Source organism: Hypanus sabinus, chromosome 12, assembly GCF_030144855.1.
Source record: "Hypanus sabinus isolate sHypSab1 chromosome 12, sHypSab1.hap1, whole genome shotgun sequence".
Lineage (NCBI taxonomy): Eukaryota > Metazoa > Chordata > Chondrichthyes > Myliobatiformes > Dasyatidae > Hypanus > Hypanus sabinus.
This window is the reverse complement of record NC_082717.1, coordinates 1018449-1038244: the sequence shown is the minus strand read 5'-3', so window position 1 is coordinate 1038244 and position 19796 is coordinate 1018449. Positions and strand designations below refer to the sequence as shown.

The window sequence follows — 19796 nt, the reverse complement described above, 5'->3', positions numbered from 1 at the left end:
CCTTTGTCCCTGAGCCACACATAATCTTAAACCCCTCTCCACCACTCGTGGGACGATTGCTTTTAAATCCCCCTTTTCCCAAGTGACCCAGTAATCTATCGATTGCAGCCGTGAACCGGACACCAGAACCCCCGGAGATACTGGGTGTGCTCTCTGCTCACCAACCACCCACCCCTCCCTCCCACGGGCAGATCCCAGGCCTTGGCCACAGAGGCTTGGAGATAGCCAACTCCACAACAGTACAAGCTGCCCCACCTCTGACGACACCTTCAAGAGGTGATGCCTCAAAAAGGCAGTGATCATTATCGAGTATCTCAGCACAAGAGGGCACGTCCTTGTCTCACTGCTGGAGCAGAGGTACAGAAACCTGAAGACACTGTCACAGTGTCTTAACCTCTACAATCACAATTCTGAATGATCCATGAACACTACCTCACTTTTTTTTGCATTATTTATGCAGTTTATAGATTTTTATACCTTTGCCCTGAACCACTGCCACTAAATCACAAAGAACAGATCATGTCGGTGGAAGTAAGCACGATCATCATCTCCAACTGGACCCCCTCCCAGAATTCATCCTATCAACCTCTCCACAATCGTGCTGAAAGGGAAGCTCATCGAAAATAAAATCACTTTGTTCCTACACTACACCTGCACCTTCACAGAAATCTCTACAGATTGCCCCTCACACTCACTCCCCACCCTTTCAATTTCCCAGCCCTTGCTCCAACTGGCAAGCCCAACGCATCCCCATTACCCTGAGGAAAGGAGGCGAGTCCCTCCTCTTGTCTTTCTGGCAAAGCCAACGCATCCCCATTACCCTGAGGAAAGGAGGTGAGTCCCTCCTCTGTCTTTCTGGGGAAGATGCATCCATAGAGTTGGTGGAGAAGGATTTCCAGGGTTTATATCCAGAGATGGAGTATTTTTTTTCTACAGAACGATAGCTTCTTGATTAGTCAGGTTATCAAAGGTTACAGGGATAATGAGGTTGAGAAGGATAATAAATCAGCCATGATGGAATGACAGAGAAGACTCAATGGACCGTGGCCACATCCTGCTCCTATCTCAGATGTATTTCCAGGTCAGGGTGGTGAGTCCAGGAGGGGAAGCAGTTCCTCAGTCACAGTGGAAGTCATCTTTTGGGAGTGCTGTTAGATTAGCCTGGTACAGTTTTTTGACAGTACACACTGCAAACACTGAGTGTCAATGGTTGAGGGAGGCAGTGTTGTTCGGGAGTAGATGGAAAGCTGATCAAGTGGGTAATCCTCATGAGAGTATTTCTTGCCATGTGGATAATGTCCCCTCACATTCCTGACTTGTGTCCTGTAGGTGCTGGAAAGGTTTCAGGGTGTCAGGAGCTGAGCCGTGACTCGTGTCCTGGAAACATAGGGAAGGTTTGGGGTATCAGGAGTTGAGACCCTGACTGGTGTCCTGTAGATGTTGGAAAAGTTTCTAGTATCAGGAGTTGAGACCCTGACTGGTGTCCTGTAGGTGTTGGAAAGGTTTTGGGTATCAGGAGGTGAGACCCTGACTCGTGTCCTGTATCAGAGTGTCTACGCGGCCGGTGCATCTGAATTTCTGTTCAATGGTCACTCCCAGGACATTGATGGTTGGAACTCCACAACGGCAATGCTGATTATCAAGGGTGGGTAAGACAGTCGCTCTGTGGTACTCATCACTAACCAATCCGTGCCTGAATGTGGCCTGAATCTTGCTGAATGCAGGTGCGGTGCTGCTTCATTTCCTGAAGTGTTACAAATGGAATTGATCACTGAGCATTCACCAGCAAACATGCCCACTTCTGACCTGACGGAAGGAAGGTCACTGATGAAGGAACTGAAGATGGTTGGGCCCAGGACTCTGCCCTGAGGAACTCCTGCACTGATGTCCTGGGGCTGGAATGGTGGACCTCCAACAACCACAACCATCTTCCTTTTGAAATAGTGGAGGACTAGAGGTCTAGAGCAAATGAGGAGATGAAAGAAATTAGTATTAGTATAAAATTGTTATTGAAGATAGGAGCAGTAAATCCCCAGGACCTGATGACCTGGGTTGTTGGGCTTCGATAGAGTTGGCTGCAGAGGCGATAGCAGTCATCTTCAAGAATTCCATCAATTCTAACAGGATTCCCACAGAGAGACAGTAGCAGACAATGTAACATTATTTAAAGGAGGAATATTAGTTAGCACAGCACCAGTGTGAGGGGTTACATTAGAATTCTACTGAGGAAATGTCAGAAGACTCCAAGAATGAGGACTGGGAAGAGACAAAATGGAATCACTGAAGGGGAACAGTGTTTGAGGAACCTGTTGGTGTCAAAAAGCAGAGAGGCAGATGTTGTCAACAATACTGGAGAAACTCAGCTGGTCAGGTCAAGCAGGGAGATGGACCATCAGTGCTTCAGGCTGAGACTGAAAGGGTGGAGAGGGGCAAAAGCCAGAGCAGAACGGTGGGAGGAGGAGGACCACAAGCAAGTGGGTAATGGGGAAACTGGGAAGGAGAGGAAGGGGACGAAAGGAAATGAAGAAAGAAGCTGGGAGGTGATAGTGGATGTGGTAAAGAGCTGAAGAAGGAATATGACAGGAGAGGACAGTGGAGCTAGGGGAAAGGGAAGGTGGAAGGACACCAGGAACTAGAATCAGTTTGTATTGTCATCTGTAGTGAGATACAGTGAAAAGCTTGCCTTACAGGCTGTTCATACAGATCATTACACAGTGCATCAAAGAAGAACAGAATAAAGGGAACAGTAACAGAACAAGTACAGGTAGAAAAGAACATTATTAGTAATTCTTTGAAGCAGAATTTAGATTTAATAGAACGATTATAAAGGAAGGAAATAGTGGATCTGCAAGAATCAGCTTGCAACAAGCTACACGCACAAAATGCTGGTGGAACGCAGCAGGCCAGGCAGCATCTATAGGGAGAAGTGCAGTCAACGTTTTGGGCCGAGACCTTTCGTCAGGACTAACTGAAAGGAAAGATAGTCAGAGATTTTAAAGTAGGAGGGGGAGGGGAAAATGCAAAATGATAGAAGACCGGAAGGGGTGGGGTGAAGCTGAGAGCTGGAAAGGTGATTGGCAAAAGGGATACAGAGCTGGAGAAGGGAAAGGATCATGGGATGGGAGGCCTAGGGAGAAAGAAAGGGGGAGGGGAGCACCAGAGGGAGATGGAGAACAGGCAGAGTGATGGGCAGAGAGAGAAAGAAAAAAGGTGGGGGGGAAACCAAATATATCAGGGATGGGGTAAGGGGAGGAGGGGCATTAACAGAAGTGAGAGAAGTCAATGTTCATGTCATCAGGTTGGAGGCTACCCAGCTGGTATATAAGGTGTTGTTCCTCCAACCTGAGTGTGGCTTCATCTTGACAGTAGAGGAGGCCATGGATAGACATACAAGAATGGGAATGGGACACTATGAAGGTGAAGCCACACTCAGGTTGGAGGAACAGCACCTTATATACCAGCTGGGTAGCCTCCAACCTGAAGGCATGAACACTGACTTCTCTAACTTCCGTTAATGCCCCACCTCCCCTTCTTACCCCATCCCTGATATATTTGTTTTTTCCCCCTCCCCCGTTTTATTTCTTTCTCTCTCTGCCCATCACTCTGCCTGTTCTCCATCTCCCTCTGGTGCTCCCCTCCCCCTTTCTTTCTCCCTAGGCTTCCCATCCCATGATCCTTTCCCTTCTCTGGCTCTGTATCCCTTTTGCCAATCACCTTTCTGGCTCTCAGCTTCACCCCAGCCCCTCCGGTCTTCTGCTATCATTTCGCATTTTCCTCTTCCCCCTCCTACTTTCAAATCTCTTACTATCTTTCCTTTCAGTTAGTCCTGACGAAGGGTCTCGGCCTGAAACATCGACAGCGCTTCTCCCTATAGATGCTGCCTGGCCTGCTGCGTTCCACCAGCATTTTGTGTGTGTTGCTTGAATTTCCAGCATCTGCAGATTTCTTCGTGTTTGCAATAAGCTGCCATGATGTTGGCAGGTCATGAAGGTGGTGGGAAGGGGCAACAAGGCCATATTGATAAGGGAAAACAGAGGGCAGAGGTCATCAGGAATTCAACCTTGATGCCAGCAAACGGGAATGTGAGGACTTAGTCCTCCAACCTGTGCCTGGCCTCATCAGGGCCACAGCTGGTCACTATATCCAGGGTTTCAGACAACCTTTCACTGGAAATTAAACATTTCAGGTTATATCCTATGCAGGTGGGAGTAAACGGGTGATGTACTTGCTCAGGTATTTGCTGCCGAAATACCTAACGGGTTGAATGATAGGCTGAATGTAACAGATAACGTGAAATTGGTTTCAAGAAAACAACACATGATACATGGATCACGAAATAAAGACAGACATATGGAATGGACAAGAACACAGGATACAGGTGTCCCCCGCTTCTCAAACATCTGCTTTACGACACCTTGCTGTTACGAAAGACCCACATTAGTTACCTGTTTTCGCTAACAGAAGGTGTTTTCACTGTTATGAGAAAAGGCAGCAAGCGCCCCGAGCAGCCGAGCTCCTCCCCCAGAACTGCATTCTAGCTGGCATTGCTTAAACACGCGCCTGTGAGCTTCTGTGCTTTATGTCGATTTATTTTGTGCATCCGTTAGCAAGATGAGTTCTAAGGTATCGGAAAAGCCTAAAAGAGCGCTTAAGGGTGTTACACTTAGCGTAAAACTAGACATAATTAAGCATTCCGATCATGGTGAACGAAGTAAGGAGTTTGGAAGTTGACAAAGCTAATGTTGAAGCAATTTTGGCATCCCATGACCAAGAACTGAGAGATGAAGAGCTAATGAAGAGGAAAGGATAACAATTGAAACCGAATGCAGTAGCGAACAGCCAGAAAATAAAGTCGCCCAGGAACTGAAGGTGAAGCAATTGCATGAGATTTTTGCTGTGATTGACAACGCTGCAACGATTGCAGAAAAGTATGACTTTAATTTTGAAAGGGTACGTAGGTTTAGGGCATATTTGCAGGATGGTTTGAGTACTGACAAAGAACTGTATGATAGAATAATGTACGAGGCTAAGCAGTCAAGCATACTGTCATTTTTCAAACCTTCCACATCAGTCACAGCAGACGACGAAACTCGACCTTTGACATCGAGGCAGGCAGACATAGAAGAAGGTGTCCTGCCTGCCCTGATGGAAACAGATGACGATGAGATGACACCCCAGTCTCCTCTACCTCCCACCACTCAGCCTAACACACCATCTTCAGTGTGTTCAATCTCTTCTCGATTCTGGTAAATGAAACTACTCTGGACATACATTATTTCTACTTTATATAGGCTGTGTATTTTTATGTGTTATTTGGTATGATCTGTCAGCTTCATAGCTTAAAGATTACTAAAGAGTGCTTCTGCTGAGAGTGCTTGCGCCAAGTGTTTCTGCCGAGAGCGCTTGCGTGAGATTTTCGCTATGGACAGTGCTTCAATAATTGCAGAAAAGTATTCCTATTATATATAGGCAGTGTATTTATCAGATCATTCCTGCTTTTACTCTATGTTACCGTTATTTTAGGTTTTATTTGTTATTTGTCATGATTTGGTAGGTTTCTTTTGGGTCTGCGAACGCTCACAAATTTTTCCCATATAAATAAATGGTAATTGCTTCTTCACTTTACGACATTACGGCTTACAAACCATTTCATAGGAACGCTCTACCTTCGAATAGCGGGGGAAGCCTGTACATGGATCAGGAAATACAGTCACACTGAGGGAATGGACAAGAACACGGGATACACGGATCAGGAAACATGACAGTTATATGGAAAGAACAAGAACACGGGATACACGGATTGGGAAATACGGAAAGACTGATGGAATGGACAAGAACACAGGATACACTGATCAGGATATATGGACACAATGATGGAATGAAGAAGAAATCGGGATACATGGATCATGAAATATGACAGACTGATGGAATGGACAAGAACGTGGCAGATAAAGATATAATACTGAAGTGCGGTGAGGAATTGAGTTCATGGATTTGAGGAAGTGCCTACAACTGCAGAGAGATAGCTTTGGGGATAATACAGAAATTGGTGGCATTGTAGATAGTGAGGAAGATTGTCTGAGATAGTGTGGGATGTAGATTAGCTGGAAAGCTCGGTGTAGCGGTGGAAGATCGAGTTTAAACCCCAGGTAATCGTTTGACATAATGCAATTTGCAAAGTCAAATTCTGGGAGATATATAAAGTTAATGGCATGAGCTCAGGAGCAGTAACACACAGACAGTGTGTCTGTAGCTTCCCGAGGCGGGCCACACGTCCGGCCAGCATAGTGAGGTATGCTTGCCTTCAGAGTCCAGGCATTGAGTCTAAGAGTTGAGTTGTCACAGAACATGGGCTGGATTACAATTGGCATATCGCATACATTTGGGTGGCCACACTGCAGGAGAAAATGTACATGCTGGTGATAATAAATCTAATTCTGATTTCAAGTGCAGAGATTCACCACAATGTTGCTTGGCATGGATGGGTGTGGCAGGTATTTGACAGGAAACGCAGAAAGAGATACAAGCCTATTGAGGGCAAATGGGATCAGTGCTGCCTGGTATCACAATCAGCATGGAGAAAATAAACCGAGGGGCCCAGCTGGTTATGGTTCTGTGATTCAATCGGCCAGGTTCAGTGATGGAGAACAATGCTAGAAAATGCAAGATTATACAGTGTGGCAGAAAGAAAAAAAGTTAATTGTTGGGTAAATGGAGGAAAACTACAAAAAGGTGGGAGATACAGGGATGTGGGGATGATAATATGGAAAACATAGCTAACACAGCTGGAGGGTTGTTGGTCTTCAGCGCCACAGGACATTTAAGAACAAGGTCTGTTTGGTGCAACTGCAGCATGCAGGTAAAACCGATCCACATCAAAACCAAGGACAAAAGTGCCATCCTTATCCCAGCATATATAGGTTACTGACCTAACGTGGTGATTGAGATAGTGCAGACAGTGCGACGATCTGGGGGGCTGAGATGGGCTGAAGGACCACACAGATCTTCTCCTAGTCATCTTTCTCAAGAAAAACATCACATCCCACAAGATCTTATGCCATAATGAGCAGTACGTCCAACAATGTCAATACTGTCTCCCATATCAGAATCACAGTATCCCATACAGACCGGTTTCACTTTGTCTTCCTCGGAGCACAGCTCGTTGCTTTCCCTTTACCACAGTCACAACACTTCCCAAGGAACACTCACAGTTCCAACTATCTCAGCAAAAGAGGCATTATGGTAGCATGGCAGTTAACGTGACACCATTACAGCTCAGAGTACAATCACGCCATCGCTCTACGGAGTTTATCTGCCCACTCCATTAAATGCGACAATTCTCTCCAAGTGCTCTGGTCTCTCTCATGGACAGGTGAATAGGTTAACTGGTCATTGCAAATTGTCCCATGTTGGGATGAGACTCACGGTTTGTCGGGGCAGCAATGCCCGTCCCGTTATTAGACTGGGGTTAAATCAGTGTAGGGTCACTGTGTAGAAGTGCCTTTCCCATTATTAGACTGCGGTTAAATCAGTATAGGGTCACTGGGTAGCAGTGCCTGTCCTGTTATTACACTAAGGTTAAATCAGTGTAGGGGCACTGGGCAGCAGTGCCTGTCCCGTTATTAGACAAGGAAATCAGTGTAGTTTCACTGGACAGCAAAGCCTGTCCCATTATTAGATTAAGGTTAAATCAGTGTAGGGTCACTGGGTAGCAGTGCCTGTCCCATTATTAGACTGGGTTTAAATCAGAGTAGGGACACTGGGTAGCAGTGCCTGTCCCATTATTAGACTGGGATTAAATCAGTGTAGGGTCACTGGGTAGCAGTGCCTGTCCCGTTATTAGACTGGGTTTAAATCAGAGTAGGGACACTGGGTAGCAGTGCCTGTCCGGTTATTAGACTGGGATTAAATCAGTGTAGGGTCACTGGGCAGCAGTGCCTGTCCTGTTATTAGACAGTGAAATCAGTGTAGGGTCACTGGGCAGCAGTGCCTGTCCTGTTATTAGACTGGGGTTAAATCAGTGTAGGGTCACTGGGTAGCAGTGCCTGTCCCATTATTAGACTGGGGTTAAATCAGTGTAGGGTCACTGGGTAGCAGTGCCTGTCCCATTATTAGACTGGGATTAAATCAGTGTAGGGTCACTGAGCAGCAGTGCCTGTCCCATTATTAGACTGGGGTTAAATCAGTGTAGGGTCACTGAGCAGCAGTGCCTGTCCCATTATTAGACTGGGGTTAAATCAGTGTAGGGTCACTGAGCAGCAGTGCCTGTCCCATTATTAGACTGGGATTAAATCAGTGTACGGTCACTGGGTAGCAGTGCCTGTCCCATTATTAGACTGGGATTAAATCAGTGTAGGGTCACTGGGCAGCAGTGCCTGTCCCATTATTAGACTGGGGTTAAATCAGTGTAGGGTCACTGGGTAGCAGTGCCTGTCCCATTATTAGACTGGGATTAAATCAGTGTAGGGTCACTGGGTAGCAGTGCCTGTCCCATTATTAGACTGGGGTTAAATCAGTGTAGGGTCACTGAGCAGCAGTGCCTGTCCCATTATTAGACTGGGGTTAAATCAGTGTAGGGTCACTGAGCAGCAGTGCCTGTCCCATTATTAGACTGGGGTTAAATCAGTGTAGGCTCACTGGGCAGCAGTGCCTGTCCCATTATTAGACTGGGGTTAAATCAGTGTAGGGTCACTGGGCAGCAGGGCCTGTCCCGTTATTAGACTGGGGTTAAATCAGTGTAGGCTCACTGGGCAGCAGTGCCTGTCCCATTATTAGACTGGGGTTAAATCAGTGTAGGGTCACTGGGCAGCAGTGCCTGTCCTGTTATTTGACAGTGAAATCAGTGTAGGGTTACTGGGCAGCAGTGCCTGTCCCGTTATTAGACTGGGGTGAAATCAGTGTAGGGTCACTGGGTAGCAGTTCCTGTCCGGTTATTAGACTGGGATTAAATCAGTGTAGGGTCACTGGGCAGCAGTGCCTGTCCTGTTATTTGACAGTGAAATCAGTGTAGGGTTACTGGGCAGCAGTGCCTGTCCCATTATTAGACTGGGGTGAAATCAGTGTAGGGTCACTGGGTAGCAGTTCCTGTCCCGTTATTAGACTGGGATTAAATCAGTGTAGGGTCACTGGGCAGCAGGGCCTGCCCGTTATTAGACTGGGATTAAATCAGTGTAGGGTCACTGGGCAGTAGTGCCTGTCCCATTATTAGACTGGGTTTAAATCAGTGTAGGGTCACTGGGCAGCAGTGCCTGTCCCAATATTAGACTGGGGTTAAATCAGTGTAGGGTCACTGGGCAGCAGTGCCTGTCCCGTTATTAGACTGGGGTTAAATCAGTGTAGGGTCACTGGGCAGCAGGGCCTGTCCCATTATTAGACTGGGGTTAAATCAGTGTAGGGTCACTGGGTAGCAGTGCCTGTCCCATTATTAGACTAGGTTTAAATGAGTGTAGGGTCACTGGGTAGCAGTGCCTGTCCCATTATTAGACTGGGGTTAAATCAGTGTAGGGTCACTGGGCAGCAGTGCCTGTCCCGTTATTAGACTGGGTTTAAATCAGTGTTGGGTCACTGGGCAGCAGTGCCTGTCCCATTATTAGACTGGGATTAAATCAGTGTAGGGTCACTGGGTAGCAGTGCCTGTCCCATTATTAGACTGGGATTAAATCAGTGTAGGGTCACTGGGTAGCAGTGCCTGTCCCGTAATTAGAAAGTGAAATCAGTGTAGGGTCACTGGGTAGCAGTGCCTGTCCCATTATTAGACAGTGAAATCAGTGTAGGGTCACTGGGCAGCAGTGCCTGTCCCATTATTAGACTGGAGTTAAATCAGTGTAGGGTCACTGGAGAGCAGTGCCTGTCCCATTATTAGACTGGGGTTAAATCAGTGTAGGGTCACTGGGCAGCAGTGCCTGTCCCATTATTAGACAGTGAAATCAGTGCACGGTCACTGGGCAGCAGTGCCTGTTCCGTTACTAGACTGGGGTTAAATCAGTGTAGGGTCACTGGGTAGCAGTGCCTGTCCCGTTATTAGACAGGGAAATCAGTGCACGGTCACTGGGCAGCAGTGCCTGTTCCGTTATTAGACTGGGGTTAAATCAGTGTAGGGTCACTGGGCAGCAGTGCCTGTCCCGTTATTAGACTAAAGTTAAATCAGTGTAGGCTCACTGGGTAGCAGCGTCTGTCCCGTTATTAGACAGGGAAATCAGTGTACGGTCACTGGGCAGCAGTGCCTGTTCCGTTATTAGACTGGGGTTAAATCAGTGTAGGGTCACTGGACAGCAGTGCCTGTCCCGTTATTAGACTGGTTTTAAATCAGTGTAGGGTCACTGGGTAGCAGTGCCTGTCCCATTATTAGACTGGGTTTAAATCAGTGTAGGGTCACTGGGTAGCAGTGCCTGTCCCATTATTAGACTGGGTTTAAATCAGTGTAGGGTCACTGGGTAGCAGTGCCTGTCCCATTATTAGACTGGGATTAAATCAGTGTAGGGTCACTGGGTAGCAGTGCCTGTCCCATTATTAGACTGGGGTTAAAACAGTGTAGGGTCACTGGGTAGCAGTGCCTGTCCTGTTATTAGACTAATGTTAAATCAGTGTAGGGTCAATGCGTAGCAGTGCCTGTCGCGTTATTAGACTGGGGTTAAATCAGTGTAGGGTCACTGGGAAGCAGTGCCTGTCCCATTATTAGACTGGGGTTAAATCAGTGAAGGGTTAATGGGTAGCAGTGCCTGACCCGTTATTAGACTTTGGTTAAATCAGTGTAGGGTCACTGGGTAGCAGTGCCTGTCCTGTTATTAGACTAATGTTAAATCAGTGTAGGGTCACTGGGCAGCACTGCCTGTCCGGTTATTACACTGGGGTTAAATCAGTGTAGGGTCACTGGGTAGCAGTACCTGTCCTGTTATTACACAAAGGTTAAATCAGTGTAGGGTCACTGGGTAGCAGTGCCTGTCCCATTATTAGACTGGGGTTAAATCAGTGTAGTGTCACTGGGCAGTAGGGCCTGTCCCGTTATTAGACTGGGGTTAAATCAGTGTAGGGTCACTGGGCAGCAGTGCCTGTCCCATTATTAGACTGGGGTTAAATCAGTGTAGGGTCACTGGGCAGCAGTGCCTGTCCCATTATTAGACAGTGAAATCAGTGTAGAGTCACTGGACAGCAGTGACTGTCCCATTATTAGACTGGGGTTAAATCAGTGTAGGGTCACTAGGCAGCAGTGCCTGTCCCGTTATTAGACTGGGGTTAAATCAGTGTAGGGTCACTGGGTAGCAGTGCCTGTCCCGTTATTAGACAGGGAAATCAGTGTACTGTCACTGGGCAGCAGTGCCTGTTCCGTTATTAGACTGGGGTTAAATCAGTATAGGGTCCCTGGGCAACAGTGCCTGTCCCGTTATTAGACTAAAGTTAAATCAGTGTAGGGTCACTGGGCAGCAGTGCCTGTCCTGTTATTACACTAAGGTTAAATCAGTGTAGGGGCACTGGGCAGCAGTGCCTGTCCCATTATTAGACTGGGGTTAAATCAGTGTAGGGTCACTGGGTAGTAGTGCCTGTCCCATTATTAGACTGGGTTTAAATCAGTGTAGGGTCACTGGACAGCAGTGCCTGTCCCGTTATTAGACTGGGTTTAAATCAGTGTAGGGTCACTGGGCAGCAGTGCCTGTCCCATTATAAGACTGGGGTTAAATCAGTGTAGGGTCACTGGGTAGCACTGCCTGTCCCGTTATTAGACAAGGAAATCAGTGTAGTGTCACTGGACAGCAATGCCTGTCCCATTATTAGATTAAGGTTAAATCAGTGTAGGGTCACTGGGTAGCAGTGCCTGTCCCGTTATTAGACTGGGTTTAAATCAGTGTAGGGTCACTGGGCAGCAGTGCCTGTCCCATTATAAGACTGGGGTTAATTCAGTGTAGGGTCACTGGGCAGCAGTGCCTGTCCTGTTATTAGACTGGGGTTAAATCAGTGTAGGGTCACTGGGTAGCAGTGCCTGTCCCATTATTAGACTGGGGTTAAATCAGTGTAGGGTCACTGGGTAGCAGTGCCTGTCCCATTGTTAGACTGGGATTAAATCAGTGTAGGGTCACTGAGCAGCAGTGCCTGTCCCATTATTAGACTGGGGTTAAATCAGTGTAGGGTCACTGAGCAGCAGTGCCTGTCCCATTATTAGACTGGGGTTAAATCAGTGTAGGGTCACTGAGCAGCAGTGCCTGTCCCATTATTAGACTGGGATTAAATCAGTGTACGGTCACTGGGTAGCAGTGCCTGTCCCATTATTAGACTGGGATTAAATCAGTGTAGGGTCACTGGGCAGCAGTGCCTGTCCCATTATTAGACTGGGGTTAAATCAGTGTAGGGTCACTGGGTAGCAGTGCCTGTCCCATTATTAGACTGGGATTAAATCAGTGTAGGGTCACTGGGTAGCAGTGCCTGTCCCATTATTAGACTGGGGTTAAATCAGTGTAGGGTCACTGAGCAGCAGTGCCTGTCCCATTATTAGACTGGGGTTAAATCAGTGTAGGGTCACTGAGCAGCAGTGCCTGTCCCATTATTAGACTGGGGTTAAATCAGTGTAGGCTCACTGGGCAGCAGTGCCTGTCCCATTATTAGACTGGGGTTAAATCAGTGTAGGGTCACTGGGCAGCAGGGCCTGTCCCGTTATTAGACTGGGGTTAAATCAGTGTAGGCTCACTGGGCAGCAGTGCCTGTCCCATTATTAGACTGGGGTTAAATCAGTGTAGGGTCACTGGGCAGCAGTGCCTGTCCTGTTATTTGACAGTGAAATCAGTGTAGGGTTACTGGGCAGCAGTGCCTGTCCCGTTATTAGACTGGGGTGAAATCAGTGTAGGGTCACTGGGTAGCAGTTCCTGTCCGGTTATTAGACTGGGATTAAATCAGTGTAGGGTCACTGGGCAGCAGTGCCTGTCCTGTTATTTGACAGTGAAATCAGTGTAGGGTTACTGGGCAGCAGTGCCTGTCCCATTATTAGACTGGGGTGAAATCAGTGTAGGGTCACTGGGTAGCAGTTCCTGTCCCGTTATTAGACTGGGATTAAATCAGTGTAGGGTCACTGGGCAGCAGGGCCTGCCCGTTATTAGACTGGGATTAAATCAGTGTAGGGTCACTGGGCAGTAGTGCCTGTCCCATTATTAGACTGGGTTTAAATCAGTGTAGGGTCACTGGGCAGCAGTGCCTGTCCCAATATTAGACTGGGGTTAAATCAGTGTAGGGTCACTGGGCAGCAGTGCCTGTCCCGTTATTAGACTGGGGTTAAATCAGTGTAGGGTCACTGGGCAGCAGGGCCTGTCCCATTATTAGACTGGGGTTAAATCAGTGTAGGGTCACTGGGTAGCAGTGCCTGTCCCATTATTAGACTAGGTTTAAATGAGTGTAGGGTCACTGGGTAGCAGTGCCTGTCCCATTATTAGACTGGGGTTAAATCAGTGTAGGGTCACTGGGCAGCAGTGCCTGTCCCGTTATTAGACTGGGTTTAAATCAGTGTTGGGTCACTGGGCAGCAGTGCCTGTCCCATTATTAGACTGGGATTAAATCAGTGTAGGGTCACTGGGTAGCAGTGCCTGTCCCATTATTAGACTGGGATTAAATCAGTGTAGGGTCACTGGGTAGCAGTGCCTGTCCCGTAATTAGAAAGTGAAATCAGTGTAGGGTCACTGGGTAGCAGTGCCTGTCCCATTATTAGACAGTGAAATCAGTGTAGGGTCACTGGGCAGCAGTGCCTGTCCCATTATTAGACTGGAGTTAAATCAGTGTAGGGTCACTGGAGAGCAGTGCCTGTCCCATTATTAGACTGGGGTTAAATCAGTGTAGGGTCACTGGGCAGCAGTGCCTGTCCCATTATTAGACAGTGAAATCAGTGCACGGTCACTGGGCAGCAGTGCCTGTTCCGTTACTAGACTGGGGTTAAATCAGTGTAGGGTCACTGGGTAGCAGTGCCTGTCCCGTTATTAGACAGGGAAATCAGTGCACGGTCACTGGGCAGCAGTGCCTGTTCCGTTATTAGACTGGGGTTAAATCAGTGTAGGGTCACTGGGCAGCAGTGCCTGTCCCGTTATTAGACTAAAGTTAAATCAGTGTAGGCTCACTGGGTAGCAGCGTCTGTCCCGTTATTAGACAGGGAAATCAGTGTACGGTCACTGGGCAGCAGTGCCTGTTCCGTTATTAGACTGGGGTTAAATCAGTGTAGGGTCACTGGACAGCAGTGCCTGTCCCGTTATTAGACTGGTTTTAAATCAGTGTAGGGTCACTGGGTAGCAGTGCCTGTCCCATTATTAGACTGGGTTTAAATCAGTGTAGGGTCACTGGGTAGCAGTGCCTGTCCCATTATTAGACTGGGTTTAAATCAGTGTAGGGTCACTGGGTAGCAGTGCCTGTCCCATTATTAGACTGGGATTAAATCAGTGTAGGGTCACTGGGTAGCAGTGCCTGTCCCATTATTAGACTGGGGTTAAAACAGTGTAGGGTCACTGGGTAGCAGTGCCTGTCCTGTTATTAGACTAATGTTAAATCAGTGTAGGGTCAATGCGTAGCAGTGCCTGTCGCGTTATTAGACTGGGGTTAAATCAGTGTAGGGTCACTGGGAAGCAGTGCCTGTCCCATTATTAGACTGGGGTTAAATCAGTGAAGGGTTAATGGGTAGCAGTGCCTGACCCGTTATTAGACTTTGGTTAAATCAGTGTAGGGTCACTGGGTAGCAGTGCCTGTCCTGTTATTAGACTAATGTTAAATCAGTGTAGGGTCACTGGGCAGCACTGCCTGTCCGGTTATTACACTGGGGTTAAATCAGTGTAGGGTCACTGGGTAGCAGTACCTGTCCTGTTATTACACAAAGGTTAAATCAGTGTAGGGTCACTGGGTAGCAGTGCCTGTCCCATTATTAGACTGGGGTTAAATCAGTGTAGTGTCACTGGGCAGCAGGGCCTGTCCCGTTATTAGACTGGGGTTAAATCAGTGTAGGGTCACTGGGCAGCAGTGCCTGTCCCATTATTAGACAGTGAAATCAGTGTAGAGTCACTGGACAGCAGTGACTGTCCCATTATTAGACTGGGGTTAAATCAGTGTAGGGTCACTAGGCAGCAGTGCCTGTCCCGTTATTAGACTGGGGTTAAATCAGTGTAGGGTCACTGGGTAGCAGTGCCTGTCCCGTTATTAGACAGGGAAATCAGTGTACTGTCACTGGGCAGCAGTGCCTGTTCCGTTATTAGACTGGGGTTAAATCAGTATAGGGTCCCTGGGCAACAGTGCCTGTCCCGTTATTAGACTAAAGTTAAATCAGTGTAGGGTCACTGGGCAGCAGTGCCTGTCCTGTTATTACACTAAGGTTAAATCAGTGTAGGGGCACTGGGCAGCAGTGCCTGTCCCATTATTAGACTGGGGTTAAATCAGTGTAGGGTCACTGGGTAGTAGTGCCTGTCCCATTATTAGACTGGGTTTAAATCAGTGTAGGGTCACTGGACAGCAGTGCCTGTCCCGTTATTAGACTGGGTTTAAATCAGTGTAGGGTCACTGGGCAGCAGTGCCTGTCCCATTATAAGACTGGGGTTAATTCAGTGTAGGGTCACTGGGTAGCAGTGCCTGTCCCGTTATTAGACAGGGGTTAAATCAGTGTAGAGTCACTGGGCAGCAGTGCCTGTCCCATTATAAGACTGGGGTTAAATCAGTGTAGGGTCACTGGGTAGCACTGCCTGTCCCGTTATTAGACAAGGAAATCAGTGTAGTGTCACTGGACAGCAATGCCTGTCCCATTATTAGATTAAGGTTAAATCAGTGTAGGGTCACTGGGTAGCAGTGCCTGTCCCGTTATTAGACTGGGTTTAAATCAGTGTAGGGTCACTGGGCAGCAGTGCCTGTCCCATTATAAGACTGGGGTTAATTCAGTGTAGGGTCACTGGGTAGCAGTGCCTGTCCCGTTATTAGACAGGGGTTAAATCAGTGTAGAGTCACTGGGCAGCAGTGCCTGTCCCATTATAAGACTGGGGTTAAATCAGTGTAGGGTCACTGGGTAGCACTGCCTGTCCCGTTATTAGACAAGGAAATCAGTGTAGTGTCACTGGACAGCAATGCCTGTCCCATTATTAGATTAAGGTTAAATCAGTGTAGGGTCACTGGGTAGCAGTGCCTGTCCCGTTATTAGACTGGGTTTAAATCAGTGTACGGTCACTGGGCAGCAGTGCCTGTCCCATTATTAGACTGGGGTTAAATCAGTGTAGGGTCACTGGACAGCAGTGCCAGTACCGTTATTAGACTGGGTTTAAATCAGTGTAGGGTCACTGGGCAGCAGTGCCTGTACCGTTATTAGACTGGGGTTAAATCAGTGTAGGCTCACTGGGCAGCAGTGCCTGTCCCGTTATTAGACTAAGATTAAATCAGTGTAGGGTCACTGGGTAGCAGTGCCTGTCCTGTTATTAGACTAAGGTTAAATCAGTGTAGGGTCACTGGGAAGCAGTGCCTGTCCCATTATTTGACTGTGAAATCAGTGTAGGGTCACTGGACAGCAGTGCCTGTCCCGTTATTAGACTGGGGTTAAATCAGTGTAGGGTCACTGGGCAGCAGTGCCTGTCCCATTATTAGACAGTGAAATCAGTGTGGGGTCACTGGGTAGCAGTGTCTGTCCCGTTATTAGACTGGGGTTAAATCAGTGTAGGGTCACTGGGCAACAGTGCCTGTACCGTTATTAGACAGGGAAATCAGTGTAGGGACACTGGGCAGCAGTGTATGTCCCGTTATTAGACTGTGGTTAAATCAGTGTCGGGTCACTGGGCAACAGTCCCTGTCCCGTTATTAGACAGGGAAATCAGTGTAGGGTCACTGGGTAGCAGTGCCTGTCCCATTATTAGACTGGGGTTAAATCAGTGTAGGGTCACTGGGTAGCAGTGCCTGTCCCATTATTAGACTGGGGTTAAATCAGTGTAGGGTCACTGAGCAGCAGTGCCTGTCCCATTATTAGACTGGGGTTAAATAAGTGTAGGGTCACTGGGTAGCAGTGCCTGTCCCATTATTAGACTGGGGTTAAATCAGTGTAGGGTCACTGAGCAGCAGTGCCTGTCCCATTATTAGACTGGGGTTAAATCAGTGTAGGGTCACTGGGTAGCAGTGCCTGTCCCATTATTAGACTGGGGTTAAATCAGTGTAGGGTCACTGGGTAGCAGTGCCTGTCCCATTATTAGACAGGGGTTAAATCAGTGTAGGGTCACTGGACAGCAGTGCCAGTACCGTTATTAGACTGGGTTTAAATCAGTGTAGGGTCACTGGGCAGCAGTGCCTGTACCGTTATTAGACTGGGGTTAAATCAGTGTAGGCTCACTGGGCTGCAGTGCCTGTCCCGTTATTAGACTAAGATTAAATCAGTGTAGGGTCACTGGGTAGCAGTGCCTGTCCTGTTATTAGACTAAGATTAAATCAGTGTAGGGTCACTGGGTAGCAGTGCCTGTCCTGTTATTAGACTAAGGTTAAATCAGTGTAGGGTCACTGGGAAGCAGTGCCTGTCCCATTATTTGACTGTGAAATCAGTGTAGGGTCACTGGGCAGCAGTGCCTGTCCCATTATTAGACAGTGAAATCAGTGTGGGGTCACTGGGTAGCAGTGTCTGTCCCGTTATTAGACTGGGGTTAAATCAGTGTAGGGTCACTGGGCAACAGTGCCTGTACCGTTATTAGACAGGGAAATCAGTGTAGGGACACTGGGCAGCAGTGTATGTCCCGTTATTAGACTGGGGTTAAATCAGTGTAGGGTCACTGGGCAACAGTCCCTGTCCCGTTATTAGACAGGGAAATCAGTGTAGGGTCACTGGGTAGCAGTGCCTGTCCCATTATTAGACTGGGGTTAAATCAGTGTAGGGTCACTGGGCAGCAGTGCCTGTCCCATTATTAGACTGGGGTTAAATCAGTGTAGGGGCACTGGGCAGCAGTGCCTGTCCCATTATTAGATTAAGGTTAAATCAGTGTAGGGTCACTGGGTAGCAGTGCCTGTCCCGTTATTAGACTGGGTTTAAATCAGTGTAGGGTCACTGGGCAGCAGTGCCTGTCCCATTATAAGACTGGGGTTAATTCAGTGTAGGGTCACTGGGTAGCAGTGCCTGTCCCGTTATTAGACAGGGGTTAAATCAGTGTAGAGTCACTGGGCAGCAGTGCCTGTCCCATTATAAGACTGGGGTTAAATCAGTGTAGGGTCACTGGGTAGCACTGCCTGTCCCGTTATTAGACAAGGAAATCAGTGTAGTGTCACTGGACAGCAATGCCTGTCCCATTATTAGATTAAGGTTAAATCAGTGTAGGGTCACTGGGTAGCAGTGCCTGTCCCGTTATTAGACTGGGTTTAAATCAGTGTAGGGTCACTGGGCAGCAGTGCCTGTCCCATTATAAGACTGGGGTTAATTCAGTGTAGGGTCACTGGGTAGCAGTGCCTGTCCCGTTATTAGACAGGGGTTAAATCAGTGTAGAGTCACTGGGCAGCAGTGCCTGTCCCATTATTAGACTGGGGTTAAATCAGTGTAGGGTCACTGGGTAGCACTGCCTGTCCCGTTATTAGACAAGGAAATCAGTGTAGTGTCACTGGACAGCAATGCCTGTCCCATTATTAGATTAAGGTTAAATCAGTGTAGGGTCACTGGGTAGCAGTGCCTGTCCCGTTATTAGACTGGGTTTAAATCAGTGTACGGTCACTGGACAGCAGTGCCTGTCCCATTATTAGACTGGGGTTAAATCAGTGTAGGGTCACTGGACAGCAGTGCCAGTACCGTTATTAGACTGGGTTTAAATCAGTGTAGGGTCACTGGGCAGCAGTGCCTGTACCGTTATTAGACTGGGGTTAAATCAGTGTAGGCTCACTGGGCAGCAGTGCCTGTCCCGTTATTAGACTAAGATTAAATCAGTGTAGGGTCACTGGGTAGCAGTGCCTGTCCTGTTATTAGACTAAGATTAAATCAGTGTAGGGTCACTGGGTAGCAGTGCCTGTCCTGTTATTAGACTAAGGTTAAATCAGTGTAGGGTCACTGGGAAGCAGTGCCTGTCCCATTATTTGACTGTGAAATCAGTGTAGGGTCACTGGACAGCAGTGCCTGTCCCGTTATTAGACTGGGGTTAAATCAGTGTAGGGTCACTGGGCAGCAGTGCCTGTCCCATTATTAGACAGTGAAATCAGTGTGGGGTCACTGGGTAGCAGTGTCTGTCCCGTTATTAGACTGGGGTTAAATCAGTGTAGGGTCACTGGGCAACAGTGCCTGTACCGTTATTAGACAGGGAAATCAGTGTAGGGACACTGGGCAGCAGTGTATGTCCCGTTATTAGACTGGGGTTAAATCAGTGTAGGGTCACTGGGCAACAGTCCCTGTCCCGTTATTAGACAGGGAAATCAGTGTAGGGTCACTGGGTAGCAGTGCCTGTCCCATTATTAGACTGGGGTTAAATCAGTGTAGGGTCACTGAGCAGCAGTGCCTGTCCCATTATTAGACTGGGGTTAAATCAGTGTAGGGTCACTGGGTAGCAGTGCCTGTCCCATTATTAGACTGGGGTTAAATCAGTGTAGGGTCACTGGGTAGCAGTGCCTGTCCCATTATTAGACTGGGGTTAAATCAGTGTAGGGTCACTGGACAGCAGTGCCAGTACCGTTATTAGACTGGGTTTAAATCAGTGTAGGGTCACTGGGCAGCAGTGCCTGTACCGTTATTAGACTGGGGTTAAATCAGTGTAGGCTCACTGGGCTGCAGTGCCTGTCCCGTTATTAGACTAAGATTAAATCAGTGTAGGGTCACTGGGTAGCAGTGCCTGTCCTGTTATTAGACTAAGATTAAATCAGTG

General features: G+C 47.8%; 1 protein-coding gene across 1 annotated transcript in view; it reads right to left on the bottom strand.

The window, feature by feature from the left end:
• The window catches only part of LOC132402547 (translocating chain-associated membrane protein 2-like), a 67983-nt gene that overhangs the window by 29137 nt on the left and 19050 nt on the right, over positions 1-19796 (bottom strand).